This window comes from Arvicola amphibius, chromosome 1 (genome assembly GCF_903992535.2).
Source record: "Arvicola amphibius chromosome 1, mArvAmp1.2, whole genome shotgun sequence".
NCBI lineage: Eukaryota > Metazoa > Chordata > Mammalia > Rodentia > Cricetidae > Arvicola > Arvicola amphibius.
In genome coordinates this window covers 57,786,777-57,802,587 of record NC_052047.1, presented here as the reverse complement: position 1 = coordinate 57,802,587, position 15,811 = coordinate 57,786,777, and positions in this window count along the sequence as shown.

Genomic DNA, 15,811 nt, shown 5'->3' with positions numbered 1-15,811 from the left:
CTTCATCCCAAATCCCTGATGATCACATATCTTTATGTCTTTATAAATTTGCCTTTTTATACAATACCAATACCATATTGTAGGCCATATGCTTTTGCAGCAACAATGGCTTTCATATTTGTTTATTTCACCTAGAAATATGCCTGCAAGTTTCTTCTAAGCCTTTTCATGACTTGATAGTTCATTTCGTTTCAGCATCTAATGGTACTGTATTTACTGGTTATATCACACTACATTTATCTCTTCACCTTCTGGAGGAAAATTTAATTGATTCTGAATCTTTGTAATTATAAATAAAGCATTTATAAATACACTTGTTTGGGTTTTTAAATGGATATAAACACCCACGTCTTATAGGTAAAAACCAAGGAGGGCAGTTGTTCAACAGTACTGTAAACAAATGTTTTAGCTCCGTAAGAAGATAAACTGTGTCGAAGGTGTCATTTTGCAGTCCCACGGCAACAAAGGAAAGTTCGTTTTCCTCCACTTCCTCATCTGCATTTGCTGATGCTGGATTTTGCTCATTCTGTATGTGTAGGAGAGAAATGTCCTTGTTATTTGAGTTGCAGCTCCATTAATGGAATATAATGTGGGTCATATTTTCATATGCGTTTTGGTATCTATGTGTCTTTGATGAAATGTCTGTTAAGTTCATTGACCCATTTTTTAGTCAAGATAATTATTTTCTAAAGATTGGGTTTAAGGGCATTTTAGGGAACAATCTTTTCTAGGTGGTGTCTTGTACAAATACTTCTAGTCTGTGATTTATCATCTTGTATTTACAGGAAATTTTGCACAACGAACTTTAATTTTGAGGGAATGTAGCTTATTAATGATTTCTTTCCTAAGTTGTGTCTTTGGGGGATTTGTATAAAAGGCACTGCCACACCCAAAAACCATGCAGGCTAACCTGTGTTACTGGCTAGGACTTTATAATTTAGATCAGTGACTTGTTGTGGAGTTAAGATTTTGTGTACATTGTAAATCTGTATCTATATTTACTATCCTTCATGTGAGGGTCCATCTGTTTCCCCATCGTTTTTTGTACCTCATTTTAATTTCACCAATCTGAGAAGTGAGGACTTGCACACTTGTATTTTTATAACCGGCATAACTTTAATTATGATTTACACTTACTTATTTTTTATGTCTTTGGGAATATTTGTATGTTATTACTGAATTATTTTTAGTTCTTTGTACCTTAAATTTCAGTAATTCTTCATACTTTCCAGAGTCATTTTTATGTGGTCTTTATTGTCTCTGTATTCTAATCATAGTTACAATGTCTCGCCTCACTTTTAATTGGAGAACAATTCAATGCATTCATTCTATAATCCATTTTAAGCTTATTGTTGTATATGCTGTGCGTTACCAACTTATTTTTAAATTTTACTCTAAATGGCTACTCTTCTCCTAGCACAATTTATTCTAACTGGACTGGAGGTTATCTTAATGATTGGGTCTTCTTTCTGTGGCTGAGTGTGTATTTTTAATAGACATGAGGCCTTAGACTTCAGTTTTGTTTTTAGAATATGGTTTACAAGGCCATAAAAGAATCTCTCCTATCGGATGTGTCAAATGAACTTGTTAGAGAATGATGAATATGTCCAACCATAGGATAATAAAGCTTATGTTCCTTATAACCTTTCCATTTACAGTAGAAGTTAAAACCACTACTCAATCCTAGAATTCCGTTTTTCTGTATGTGGATATTACTAATCCTTTCTTTCTGGATACAGGCATTTAGATGTATGCTTGAGAGATTATATGTATCATTTGCCTTGATAAATGGCATACCTCCAGGGATGTACAATGACTTTCATACTACCCACAGTAATTTAAATATTTATTAGTCACCATAGTAGAAAAGGAATAGAAAAATTAATGGTATATTACTTTGACACTATTTCAGGTAGGGATTTAGAGCAGCTGTGATAACAAGCTACTAGGCATTAAACACCTATCCATCAACAACATTTAAATAACAGAGGCCATGTATATAAAAATATGTTTCTCAGCATAGATCAGATCAATCTCTGGTTGTTTCTACTAAAAAATAAGACAATGTGCCAGGCCATTTTATTTTTTATGATGTTTTACTCAATTTTGTAATTCTGTGAAAAGATAGCATTAGCTTGCTGAATAATGTTTCAGTAATTTTTACAAGATGGCATAGCCAGCAAATTGGAGCCTGATCTTAGGACTTTGTGTCTACTTTTGTGGTGGTTTGAATGACATGCCCTCCTTTCCCCATATTTTCAGGCAGCTGAATGCTTAGTGTCCTGTTTACGACACTATGCGGGTAGGTTTGGGGGTGTAGCTATGCTGGAAAAAGTATGTCACTAAGGATGGGCTTTGAGGTTTCAAAACCCTATACTGTTTTCAGTGTGCTTTTTCTGCTTCCTGATTATGTTACGTTTTGAGGTGTGTGCTCTCAGACTGCACTCTAGCTGCCTGCTACCTGCTACCTCTGCTCTGCTATCAGAGATTATTATCTCTCTTGAACAGTAAGCCTAGCAAACTCTTTCTTGTATAATCTGCCTTGGCCATGGTGTTTTATCTCAACAATAAAAAAATTGGAAATATCTTCCATGCTCTTGGATAAGTAGGATCAATCTAATAAAAATGGCAATCTTACAAAAGCAACCTACAGTTCAATGCAATCCCCATCAAAATCCAAACACAATTCTTCAAAGTCCTTGAAAGAACAATACCCAGCTTCATATGGAAAAACAAAAAACACAGAACAGCTAAAATGATTCTGTACAAGAAAGGAACTTCTGGAGGCATCACAATCCCTAATTTCAAACTCTATATAGAGCTGTAGCAATAAAAACAGCTTGATATTAGCAAAAAAAAAATAACATGTGGACCAATGAAATTAAATTGAAGGCCCTGACATAAATCCACACAAAACACCTGATTTTTGACAAAGCAAAAGTAGTACAAGGTAAAAAGGAAAACATCACTAACAAATGGTGCTGGCATAGTTGGATGCCAACATGTAGAAAAATGTTAATAGATTTTATCTATCGCCATGCACAAAATTCTAATCCAAATGGACCAAGGACCTCAACATAAATCCAGTTACATTGACTCTAATAGAAGAAAGAGTAGGAAGTAGCCCTGAATACATTGGCACAGGTGACCACTTCCTAAATATAACATCAGTACCACAGACACTGAGGACAAAAATCAATACAAAGAACTTCCTGAACCTGTAAAACTTCAAGGCAAAGAACATGATCAATAAGACAAAACAAGAGCCTATAGAATAGAAAAAGATCTTGACCAACTCCCCATTTGATAGAGGTCTGATCTCCAAAATTATAAAGAACTCAAGAAATTAGACATCGAAATAGAAAATAATCTAATTGAAAAATGGGGTACAGAGCTAAAGAGAGAATTCTCAGCAGCAGAATCTCAAATGGCCAAAAGATATCTAAGGAACTGATCAACAGCTTTAATGATCAGGAAAACACAAATCTATACAACTGTCAGAATGTCTAAGATCAAAATTACTGAGGTCAACTTACGTTGGAGAGGATATGGAGTCAAGGGATTACTCCTCCACTGCTGATGGGAGTGCACACTTGCACAGCCACTTTGAAAATTAGTATGGCAATTTCTCAGAAAATTGGGAGTAAGTCTACCTCAAGACCCAGTGATACCACTCCTGGGAATATACCCAAAGGATATTCAATCATACCACAAGGACACTTCCTCCACAATGTTCACAGCAGCATTATTCATAATATCCAAAACCTGGAAATAATCTAGATGTTCCTCAACTGGAGAATAGATAAAGGAAATGTGGTACATTTACACAATGGAGCATTTCTCAACTTTATGAAATTTTCAGGCAAATGGATGGAACTAGAATAAAACATGCTGAGTGAAATAACCCAGACTTAGGAAGACAAACACAGTGTGTGCTCACTCATAAGTGGATATTAGATGTAAAGCAAAGAATAAGTAGTCTACAATCCACAGTTCCAGGGAAGCTAGGTAACAAAGAAGAGCCTAAGAGAGACATGTGGAGGGCAGAAGGATAGAGTAGGAGAGCAATGAAAGACAGATCTCGATAAAGAGAGTTACTGTGGGGTTAGAGAGCAACCTGGTGTGTAGGCAGAGACTGCTTGTTTGTTCCTGACTGCTCAGACACAAAATAATTACACAAAACTGTATTGATTAAAACACGCTTGGCCAATAGCTTAAGTGTGTTTTCTGGCTAGCTCTTATATCCTAAACTAACCCATTTCCATTAATCTCTTCATTACCACAAGGTTGTGACCTACCTGCAAAGTTTCGGGGGAATTTGGCAGGGGTTTCTGTCTCCTGCAGTGGCTACATGGCTACTTATTGACTCTGCCTTCTTTCTCCCAGCATTCAGTTTAGTTTTCCTGCCTAGTTCTACTCTGTCATATTACCGGTCAAAAAAAAAGCTTCTTTATTCATTAACCAATAAAAGCAACACATATATAGAAGGACTTTCCATATCACTGGTGCTAAGGAAATTCCCAAGAATCCACAAGGATGACCCCAGCTATGACTCCTAGCAATAGTAGAGAGGGAGCCCTAACTGGCCCTCCCCTGTAATCAGACTGGTGAACACCCGAATATCATCATAGAGCCTTCATCCAGCAATGGAAGGAACCAGATGCAGTAATCTACAACCAAGAAAAAGGCTGAGCTCTTGGAATCCAATCGGTGAGAGGAAGGAGGGAATATATGATCAAGGGAGGTCAAAATCATTATGGAGAAATCTAGCTTGTGGAAACTCATGAACTCTAGACTGACAATTGTGGAGCCTTCATGGGACCAAACTTGGCTCTCTATATGTGGGAGACAGTGGTGAAGCTGGACCATCTGTGAGGCACTTGGCAGTAGGACCAGGATCTATCCATGGTGCATGAGTTTGCATGAGTTAGGTTATTGGAGCTCATTCTCCAGGGTAGGATGCAATGCTCAGCCTTAATGCAGAGGGGAAGGCCTTGGTCCTGCCCCAGCTTAATGTGTCAGACTTTGTTGACTTTCCATGGAAACCATTTTCTCCGTGGGAAGAGAGGACGGGGGGAGACTGGGGAGGAAGTAGAAGGGGGCAGGAGGAGGGGTGAGGGGAGAATTGTGGATAGAATGTAAAATAAAATTTAAAAAAATAAATTAAAATTAAAAAATTAACTAATGCACTAACCTTTGTCAGTAGCTTGTTAAGAACAATGAAGGTTCACCTTACCCCAAATTCAGAACATATAATCATATAAGGATAGTCAATGGCACAAGTAACTCAAATTTATACAGTAACTTACTGATATTTATAAACTCTCTATATGTGTCATAATTTTGGTGGTTCTAATATTGGAATCTTTTAATTTATAGGAGTCAATAAATAATTCAGAAGAAAGTTGACAAGAGAAAACTTTTGTCCTTTCCTACTTTATTATTTTTAGGAAGAAATTATTTTCCACTTCAACTGTTTAATAAGCCAGCTGTATGGTTTACCTTATTTTCCCCCATTGCTTTGATAAGTAAATTGTGCAAAATCCAGTCTTTTTGGTAATACAAATATTGTTCAAAAAACATTAGAGTCAATTAGACTCATACAGTAAAGCATACCTACCCAACATCTGGGTCATATTTAAGAAATCAATTTCTCTTGCATCTAAAAGAGTCATTTTTATGCTGGAAGACAAACTATCACAATCTAGCTTGGATAATGAAAATTTTATTTAGAGTCATTCTGAGTTTTCTGATGGGTCAATAACTATATTTTATATATGTAAACAGATTAAAGACAGTTTCAAGAAATGACATTTTCTTAACCAGTGACTATTGAGTCTTCCCTCATAACAGAATTAAAAAAAAAAAACTGTGATTTTGTCTAAGGCATTTTATTGACAGCAAATTTGGTTCTATATTTGGCTACAGCCATTCTACAGAAAAAGGCTGACCAAAACCATTTGGGCTTGGAACCAAGCGTTCCAGGATAAATTTCCAAGTAAATTATTTGCTGGATATTTGACTCAAGGGAGTATCCAACCATGTATGAATCTTTCCATGAGGACATCTCTATGGTGCTTACATCTGAGAATTTTCCTTCTGATATAAAACCCTATGCAGAGAGAGTCATTTTCATTCACTCTGATCACTTGTCTTCCAAGAAAACTAACATGACCCACCTTTGGACAGTGATTTGTTTGAAAGATGGGCAGAGCAAGTGAACTTGTTCTACCTGTTTCTCACAAAGTAATTACATTTGGATGTGAGGGAAACAGGCATATTTTCTCAATCCTTTTGCAGCGTCTAATGAATGAAACCTTGGAACAATCTCTCCTGGTGGTACAGAGAGGTTGAGCTGCTGGCCATAACTGAGAGTCTCTATGGGAGGCATGGGCTGGCTTACAGAAAAGCTTCACTAAGTGAAGACATGTTATAAAGGAAAATATACTCTGCATTTCTCAGATTTAATACATAAAGACAAATATATGTGGTATTAGCTATAATTTTTATATTAATTGTTGATTGGGATAATGATACATCTTACACACTAGGTTAAATAAAAATAATAATTAAATCAATTTTGTCCTCCTTGATTTTAAAATGTGACAGATAAAAATTTCTGAACCTCATATGTGATATGTATTATTATTTTCCTTGGGTTCTGATAGTATGGTCTTTGCTCTTTCAACTTGCTTGCCCATGCTTCTTCCTTTCTCAGTGATAATCCCACTACCATTGTAACTCTTGAGGTTCTCTGCTGCTTGCAACCCTTTGTCATGAACATACCAATTCATCAGATAAAGCCTCCTATATTGGCCACTGACAGAATAAAAGGCAGAATCTAGAGTTCTTTTCTCCCAGTAACTTCCTTGGCTACTCTACACATTTGCTTATAGCTGTCTAAGCATGCATCTGTGCACATTTCAGTGATTTGTCAAAGCTTCTCCTCTGTGAACTTGGTTGCTTTGAAATATTCTAGTGATCTGTACCACAGTAGAGACTGTGTGTTGTCTCTACTAGACAGTTCCTCCCCCATCTGTCTATGTGTGTGTTTAATTAGTTATGCTCCAAAATGCATCATTTGCCATGTGATATTGTAGTGGGGAGCTGCAGGTTGCGTTCCTGCGGCCCAGTTCCCGGCCTCCTGACTAGCTTATGCCCCGAAATAACAACACACAAATTGTATTCTTTTAAAGACTGCCTGGCCCATTATTTCAGCCTCTTACTCATATCTTGATTAACCCATATCTAATAATCTGTGTAGCACCACAAAATGGTGCCTTACCGGGAAGTTTCTAGCGTATGTCCATCTTGGGCTGGAGCTTCATTGCGTCTGGTTGTAGAGGCAGGGCAATTGTCTGAGCCATTTACCTCACTTCCTTCTTCCTGTTCTGTCTACTCCACCCACCTATTTTCTAACCTATTAGGCCAAGCAGTTTTCTTTATTAATTAACCAATGAAATCAACAGATTGATAGAAGACCCGCCTCCATGATATGGTAAACCATCTAGACTGTTTTTACTTTTAACATCTGTAAACTAGCCATACTACTTGTCTTCTTTATTTTACTGTTTGTATTAACAAATAACAGAAAATAAGAAACTAATGAAAATAAAAATTAACTTACCTCAGCGTTTTGGAGTCTGGAAAGTCCATGGTCAAAAGACTGAACCTAATGAGTGTTTCCTTGGTTTTCTGTAGCGACCTGAAGGAGCAGCTTGCATTGTGTGATGAGGATTTATGCAAGAAGCAGAATCAAACTGCCTTTTGTAACTGATTCTCTTAGCAGATAACTCATCAATACTCTAGTGGATCAATCCATTTATGATGACCAAGCCCTCATGAAGTTAATAGCCTCTTAATTTCTCTACCTGGTCCAACTTCATAACATTTCACACTAAAGATTAAAAATATGACATGCAACTTTTGGAATATGCAAAGCAGCCTTCCATTATCATTTGATTAAGAAAATCTAGAAGGATTCTGGTATGTAGAGGCAAAGACTCTATGTATCAGCTCAATATCTCCATGGTCAGTAAGTTTTATAGGTGTTGTCTTCAGCAATGGAGCCTTGCTGTCAGTTTGTAGGGAGCAACCTATATTCCTGGCAAAAGCCAGGGTTGTTTGGGACATCCCATGGAACCCCTTTGGCCATCAACTCAAATAGATGTAACCCAATCACAGTACCATAAGCTTCATTTGGTGACAAGACATGGCCAACTGGGACCCTGTCTTCCCCCATTATTTGACAATTTTATTTAGACTACCTTAATATATGCACGTATTTTAGGAAGTCTCTACTATATTACATTTCCTTACCACCATTCAAAGTCACTTAGTTTCAGCTGTCTCTCCTCGTATTCCCTCCACCTTCTCCTTACTCGCTACCATAATTCTTTCTTCCCTTCCCACTTAATGCTCCCATTCTATCCCTCTTCCCACCCATATCTATCTATTCTCTTTCCCTTTCCTAATGAGGTCTATCTGCTACCTCTAGTCCCTTACTCTCTAACTACCCTCTGAAGTTCTATGGATTGTAGAGGCTTATGGACAAGGAGGATAAGTTATCCTGGTAGGATTCAGAAATTAATATTGGCAAGAAATGTGTGAAAACAGGAAGAATATCATGATGTGGACAAAGCACTGCAGACAGTTGCTGGAAACATAGTAATAAGAAAGGTGCAGTGGCGGGTAAATGAGCAGGTGCCTTAAAATAAAGAGTAGAGTGCAGAATCATTATTATTATTTAGTTTGTCCTCCTATCCTGTATTTAATAAACCAGAACTCTGGAATACTTATACTTAATAAAAAAATACTATTTCCACAGTGAGGATAAAGAAAGCATTGTTGACATCTCTCACTTGTGGTGGTTGTTGTTATAAATGGTTTAAGAAAGGAAGGAAAGAAGGAAGGAAGGAAGGAAGGAAGGAAGGAAGGAAGGAAGGAGAGAAAACCTATAGAGTGAAAGTAGTTGGGATAAATAATAATAATAATAATAATAATAATAATAATAATAATAATAATAAGTGCCAGGCAGTGGTGGTGTGTACCTTTAATCCTAGCACTCGAGAGGCAGAGCTAGGCATATTTCTGTGAGTTTGAGGCCAGCCAGGTCTACAAAAGCTAGTTCGAGAACAGGAACCAAAGTTCCAGAAGAAAATAAGATGTTAAGCATGTTTAGATGGTATCTATAAGACATCCAGGCATATGATAAAAAAGAAAGAAGCAGCAGTTGAGCTGGGGCTGAGTCAGGCAGCATCAGAAACACAAGGAATGTGTGACAAAACAGGTCTAAACTTTGCCTGCAGAGCTAACAGAATGCTTCTGCCTTATGGGCCAAAACAACTGCTCCAGAAATCCTACCTCTAGACTGCCATTCTCCAGTAAAGCTTTCTACATAGCAGAAAATCCTAAGAACTTTAAAAGGGCTTTAGTGTAGATTATCAAAAGTCTGTTTATCTTTCTCAGTATGCATACTACAATATCACTGGAGCAAGTTTTATATATATATATATATATATATATATATTCAAATTCATGTATTTCTTCCTAAAGTAGAGAAGGCACACGGAGGTGGACAGAATGCTCCTTGATGGCATATCTGGAAGAGGTTGGATTTCTTTTTTTCATTTGATCTTGAAACCTGTGAAGAGAAGTTTGTAGAATTAAGAGCCGCTGTCCAGTGTGTCCCAAGATGATGGGCTCACAAATTTCTGAAGCAGTGATTCTTAGGTAAGTTTCCTTTTCAATTTAATAAGTGACATTGCCACTATGACATTTGGTACAAAGTACTGAGATGTCAAATGGAAACCTTAATTATTTAAAATGAAGTCGGGAGATGGAAGAGGCCTTGATTTTACTAGGGGTATCTCCAGCTTTCAATATTATGGTTATAATATTTCAACATTGGGATGGTGTCAAAGTGATTTAGAGTCATCATGAACCTTACACCTTGTCAGTGTATCCCATAATACATATGAAATAGTAAGTGTGCTGTAATAAATAGTCTTTCTGTGCCTCATCCTCTGACTAAGTATGAGAGTGTTTAAAGCATGGGTACTAAATGGATAATTGACTTATAATAATTTTAAATTACAACTGATTAATTAGAACATGAGACGGTCAACTCTCTTCTAAAGAGAACCATGAGGGGTTCAATCTATCACTAATAATCCTAAATTTGAAGTGAAAATATAGTCCCCTAAACAGACTACATAAAAACACCCATAACACATAACATCTTTATGCACAAGATCTAAAAAGTTAAATGGTAAAGAGTTTGTAGACACAGAATTTAGCATACTCATTCAATAGAATACTACTAGCAATAGACCACAACCTGCTCCCGAGAAACATAACTTGGAAAAGTCTCAAAAAGTCTTGCATGTGGGGAAAAGAAGCCTCAAGGAAAAGTTATCTATTGTATGTTCGTTTATATGAAGTTCTAGGAGAGCCATAATAAGCTGACAGTGATCAGATATTGGAACAAATTTGGTCTCCAGAGGAAGAGCAGTGGCCTGAAAGTGGGTTGGGCAGCTGTGTCTCTGGGGGCTGAGAATATTGCATATTCCTACAGGGGTAGGAAGAGGGCTTGACTGTTTACACTTGTTAAACTTTCTACACATGTACAAAATCTGTGTCTTATCACATGGAACTTGTTTTTATTTAAATAAATTTTTTTCACTTATTTTACATAACAACCAGTTCCCCCTTCCTCCACTCCTCCTGTCCCTTTCCCGTTTACCCCCTCCTGATCCACTCCTCCTCCATCTCCATTCAGAAACGGACAGATTTCCCATGCGCAAAGTATGGCGCATCAAGTTGATGCAGGACTGAAAGAGGTAATCTAGCATGGGAATCAGGTTGCCAAAATCCTAAGCACCAGGCAGTGGTGCTGCTCTTACTGCTAGAGCCTTACTAATAGACCAAGCTCCACGACTGCCACACACATGCAGAGGGCCTAGGTTGGTCCCATTCAGGCTCCATGACTGTTTGTCCAGAGTCCATGTGTGTCCATGAGCTCAGGTCAGCTGTCTCTGTGGTTTTCCTCATCATGACCTCCTGAGTGGTACAATTTTCCCTCCCTTTCTTCTACAAGACTCTCTGAGCTCAACACAGTGCTTGTCTGTGGGTTTTCCCTCTGTTACTGGATAAAGTATCTCTAATGGCAATTAGCAAAGTCACTGATCTGCTTACAGTAGACGACCAGTTCAGGCACCCTCTTCACCATTGCTAGGAGTCTAGTTGGGCTCATCCATATGGGTCACTGGAAGTATCCCTGGCACCCAGGTTTCTCCTTAAGCCCAAAATGTCCCTCCCATTAAAACAACTCTTTTATTAGGTAAAATACAAAAGGCTTTGGATTATTTTTCTAAATTAAATTTTGCGGCGCACGACGCTTGTCTGCTCTCTATGCACCACCATACAGTTCGTGAAGTAGGCAAGGGGCTGGAGACTGAAACACACAGAGACACACAGACACAGACACAGACAGACAGGTCATCCTTGATACAGGAATGCCTCAAGAATCCCCCCTTTACTGTGTCCAGAGGCAGCTTATATAGAGATAGTCACGCCCCAGCCAAATGCACCAGAATCCACTCTCCTGTTATTAGGAACTCCTGAGGGTCTCCTGCTCAGAACAGCTGTAGGCACTCAGATCCGGAGAAAACAAGCTGATTACAAGAAATTCAGGGTCTGGGGGCTCACTGCTCCCAACAAAATTTAACCACTTCTACCACAACCTTCAAGAATCTATAGTTATAATCATACTTCAAAGGCCAGTGGGTCATATAGCCTCTCTTTCTTCTACGTGGTTTTCTTTTCAAAAATCTTTGTTTCTACAAAATGAAAAGAAGTGGGAAAATTGCCTAAAACCCAACCTATTTTCTAACAAGAGAGTTTGTCTAAGCAGATACCTTAAAACTAAAGGAGAAATGAAATTCTTTTCTATAAGATATTTAATTTCAGAAACAGTTTAAACAATAATTTGCTGATGATGGTTCCTTAGCAACTAGCAACATCTGAAACAGAATTGGGAGTTTAACAAACCTCAGATTATTATACTATTTTTCAAGAGTACTATTATCTGAAAATAGAATTTTCCATTTAAAAGATTTAAATGAAAGACAACAGAGGTTCAAGAGAGAGGCAAACTTATCACTCCATATGCTTTCCCATTAACTTGCAGATAATTGGTCATCAAAGCATAATCTACTCTCCGTTCCATGGTTGCTAATTTACCATGTTCAGACAAGGCCCTTGATGACTAAGAGAGACTAAGTGTGGCCTATTTTAACTCTGTCAGTCACTTCATGAGACTTTTGAGGCATGAGAAAGTTAGCAGTTTTATCTGGTTGTGAAAGTGGTCTTCAATAGATACCAAGAGATGTAGGGATCCTGATAAAACTGACAATGATACAGATGCTCCATCTTCAGGCATAGTTCCTCCTGGCAAATGGTCCCTTTCTCTTTACTTGCGGTCATCTGATGCTGAGATGCTGATGCTGAAGGTTGATGTGGTAGTAGCAGTGTGGTAGCTTAGGAGAACACTGCCCACCATGAAAGATGTGCGTAGTGAATAATCTCAGACTGAAACTGAAACTTACAAATTATGGCTCAGCTTCTCCCCATTATGCTCATAGTATCTTATGATACTAGGACTGTCTTTTCGGGATAACTTTTAATCTCAGTCTTGTTTTCCAAAGGTTCTGGACAGGGTCCCCTCCTACCAGGAAACTGATTCTCATTACCATGACATGATCAGAAATATTCACCCTGAATATAAAATAACTGTTCTATTTTGAAAAGTGGGTCCTTAGTTATAAGAAAATCCTTTATTAATATGCATTTCATTCTCTAATTTACATAGGTTCCATATTTTATAGATATAAAATCATAGACCCCTTAAGTAATTACTAGTGAATTAGTCAATCTTTACTATATGCAGAGAGATAGATATAAATATAGATATGGATGTTAAAGTTACTGACAAACTGAACTCACAAGCAACTGAATTTGTTGAAATGGATGTCTTCTTGAGCCCTGGTTTACAGTGGCTCCAAAGACTGCACTGAAAGTTTTTTATTTTAGGAGGAATCATTGAAAGAATCAACTGACCTTGCTCTTCTGTGTTGTAAGTCAGAAAATAAATAGTGAAAGTGTATCTTAGTGGTTTGCAAGTGATTCAGGCAGGATGCTCAGCTATTAGAAAGGCATCGATTGGGCTGGAGGAAATGAGTTGGCTGTAGCATGAGCTATAAGCCAAGGCTCAGGATTGTGAGGTCAGGGCAGGATGCCAAGGTACACTGCATTTCCTGGCAGAATTTCAAGCTCCTAGCTGACAGTCTGAACTCTTGTTTCCAAGTTTTGTAAAACTATTACTTGGTATTCAGTATGTTTCATCCAACCTTTCTCTCTTCCAAAATTCTTAATAGCAATATGATATATTTCTTCTTTGACTATAGTGTAATCACATTTTTAGGTTAAAAGACATTCAGTAATTATGGGTATATTGCTTTGTGTTTGTTGTTGTTTGTTTGTTCTCTGGTTGAGAATCAATACTATCCAAGGACACTATTTGTAGAAACATCCTCACTCTGTAAAACAAGCAATTTTGCCAAGAGTATTACTCAGAAAAATATTAACAATCCACTAATATCAAATCCATTAGCCACTGCCAACGAGGCTGCTTTAAATAAGGTGTATTGGAAAGGGTCATAGATGAACGGGAAACAGACAGACATTAGTTCTATTCTTGGCTTGGCTTCCATGTGACCTTGAACAATTCACTCCATCTTTCAGTTGTTCAGCTTTCTCAGGTTTCAAAAAATTGGAAAAATAACACCAGAATACTGTGTGGACTCATTAGATTAGCAAGACACTCGAACTCCTGAGTTCCAGCTAATGTGCTGATACTCAAGATTTGCCTCACAGAAACAGCTCCTGTGTCCTGTGATCTGTGTTCCCTTTTACCCCTTTTCCTTGTTGCTCTAAAGCCTCATGAATTATTTTTTTAAATGTTGTATTGTTCCATTTGATTGACTACTTCTGTTATAGATGATGTATTAAATGTATGCTCTACTTAAATCAGACTATTTAAACTGAATACATGAAACGCTGATAAAGGCATATATACATACAGGAAGTAGGTTATTAGTTTGCCAATGTTTGTTTCCTAAATCCATCATATAAAAATAATCTTGCTTTCTGTTTTCTTGCCAGTCATCAAAGTACTGATGTTGGTCTACTACTCTTGCCTCAGAACTGCCAAGTTAATGCTGGCTGCTATGTATTTTGCTAAACATTTTACTTGCCCAGTTTCCCAAGTGTTCAGGTTGCTATGAGTTCTGCCATTTTATAGTTCTTATTTTTGTAGGCCAGAAGCCTTACAACAACTCAGAGGCATTCAGAGAACCAGAGGCATGGATACCTTTGACCTCTTCACTTCTAACCACTAACTTATTGAGCAATTAAGTTAGCCATCATCCACCATGTGCATGCTGGCTTAATTTCTCCTGCTGTGATAAACACCATGACCAAAATCAACTTGGGGAGGGAAGAGTGTATTGATTTGGCTGACAATTCCATGTTGTAATTAATCATTGAGGGACGGCAAGCAGCTGAAGAGGGAACTAAAGCACAATCTATTGAGGAATTCTGTTTACTGTCTCTCTCCCCCATTTGACTTGACATTGCGTGATCAGCTACCATTTTTATACCACAAGACCCATGCTCTGCTGCAGACTTAATCAATAATGAGAATCACAATTGAGATTCTGTGGAGAGCCAGTACGGAAACTTCTTGTCCTGTCTTTAAATAAGTACTTGTGTGTAAAACCCACATATCACTATAGTAACTGGGGTGGTGGACAATGAGGCAGGTATGTCTGATAGTACTAGCAAAGGCAGTTTCATATGCCTACCTCTAAAGCAGGCACCTCTGCAAGTACTACGGTGTCACTACCCACTCTTATTCTCATTAACCAGTGAGCTTCTTTGAGAGACAGATACAAGACAATCAGCTGTCCTTAGGAGGATTTTCCTCAACCTGGCATGTTGATATTTTGGCCAGATATTTTATTTTAGTGGGGTATTGTATATATTGTGGGACATTTATCAGCACCCACTACTTCCAACTTCTAGAAGCAGTACAGTTTTAAATAGGAAAATTTAAAAATATCTTCATACTCTGTCAGGTGTTACTTGAAGAACAACGGTGGAGGTCATTGTTCCCGCATAATGCCTCAATTTTTTATTAATTAATTTCTTTCTTTGTTTTATACCCTGACTGCACCCTCCCCTCCCTCTTCTCTTTCTACCTCATTCCCCTCACTCCCAACCCAGCCTCCTCCCCAGTCACTCAGAAAGGGGCAGGCCTCCCATGGGCTTCAGCAAAACAAAGCATACCAAGCCTGCCATAAGATCAAGCACCTCCCCCTGTATTCAGGCTGCCCAAGGCAATTCACCTTGTAGAATAAGTTCCCCAAAGCCAGCCAAAGCACCAGGGAAAGCCTCTGTTTCCATTGCCAGGAGTCCCACAAATAGATCAAGCTACACAACTGTTACATATATGCAGAGGAACTCGGATGATTCTGTTCAGACTCCTTGGTTGTTGATTCCTATTCTGTGAGTTCCCATGGGCCAAGCTGGTGGTTTCCAGCTAAGACCAGTGGCAGCAGTGGGTGCATAGCCTGAACTGGCCATCTCCTATGATCAGATTGGTGACTACCCCAGTTGTTATTGGAGAACCTTCATCCGGTGACTGTTGGAGGCAGATTCAAAGGCCCCTGGCCAAACACTGGGCAAAGCT